Source organism: Physeter macrocephalus, chromosome 4 (genome assembly GCF_002837175.3).
Source record: "Physeter macrocephalus isolate SW-GA chromosome 4, ASM283717v5, whole genome shotgun sequence".
In the NCBI taxonomy this organism is placed as follows: domain Eukaryota; kingdom Metazoa; phylum Chordata; class Mammalia; order Artiodactyla; family Physeteridae; genus Physeter; species Physeter macrocephalus.
The window spans coordinates 8,486,953-8,488,480 of record NC_041217.1 but is presented as its reverse complement, the minus strand read 5'-3'; positions in this window follow the sequence as shown (position 1 = coordinate 8,488,480).

The following is a 1,528-nucleotide window of genomic DNA, read 5'->3' as shown; positions in this document are numbered from 1 at the left end:
AAATTAAAGATGATATAAATAGATGGAGAGATATACCATGTTCTTGGATTGGAAGAATCAACATTGTGAAAATGACTCTACTACCCAAAGCAATCTACAGATTCAATGCAATCCCTATCACACTACCACTGGCATTTTTTACAGAACTAGAAAAAAAATTTCACAATTTGTATGGAAACACAAAAGACCCCGAATAGCCAAAGCAGTCTTGAGAACGAAAAATGGAGCTGGAGGAATCAGGCTCCCTGACTTCCGATTATACTACAAGGTTACAGTAATCAAGACAGTATGGTACTGGCACAAAAACAGAAATACAGATCAATGGAACAGGATAGAAATCCCAGAGATAAACCCACACACATATGGTCACCTTATCTTTGATAAAGGAGGGAAGGATATACAGTGGAGAAAAGACAGCCTCTTCAATAAGTGGTTCTGGGAAAACTGGACAGCTACATGTAAAAGTAGGAAATTAGAACACTCCCTAACCCCACACACAAGAATAAACTCAAAATGGGTTAAAGACCTACATGTAAGGCCAGACACTATCAAACTCTTAGAGGAAAACATAGGCAGAACACTCTATGACATAAATCACAGCAAGATCCTTTTTGACCCATCTCCTAGAGAAATGGAAATAAAAACAAAAATAAACAAATGGGACCTAATGAAACTTAAAAGCTTTTGCACAGCAAAGGATACCATAAACAAGACCAAAAGACAACCCTCAGAATGGGAGAAAATATTTGCAAATGAAGCAACTGACAAAGGATTAATCTCCAAAATTTACAAGCAGCTCATGCAGCTCAATAACAAAAAAACAAACAACCCAATCCAAAAATGGGCAGAAGACCTAAATAGACATTTCTCCAAAGAAGATATACAGATTGCCAACAAACACATGAAAGAGTGCTCAGCATCATTAATCATTAGAGAAATGCAAATCAAAACGACAATGAGATATCATCTCACACCAGTCAGAATGGCCATCATCAAAAAATCTAGAAACAGTAAATGCTGGAGAGGGTGTGGAGAAAAGGGAACACTCTTGTACTGCTGGTGGGAATGTAAATTGATACAGCCACTATGGAGAACAAACAGTATGGAGGTTCCTTAAAAAACTAAAAATAGAACTACCATATGTACGACCCAGCAATCCCACTGCTGGGCACATACCCTGAGAAAACCATAATTCAAAAAGAGTCATGTACCGAAATGTTCATTGCAGCTCTATTTACAATAGCCAGGAGATGGAAGCAACCTAAATGCCCATCGACAGATGAATGGATAAAGAAGATATGGCACATATATACAATGGAATATTCCTCAGCCATAAAAAGGAACGAAATTGGGTCATTTGTAGAGACGTGGATGAATCTAGAGACTGTCATGCAGAGTGAAGTAAGTCAGAAAGAGAAAAACAAACTTCGTATATTAACGCATATATGTGGAACCTAGGAAAATGTTACAGATGAACCAGTATGCAAGGCAGAAATAGAGACGCAGATGTAGAGAACACACATAAAGT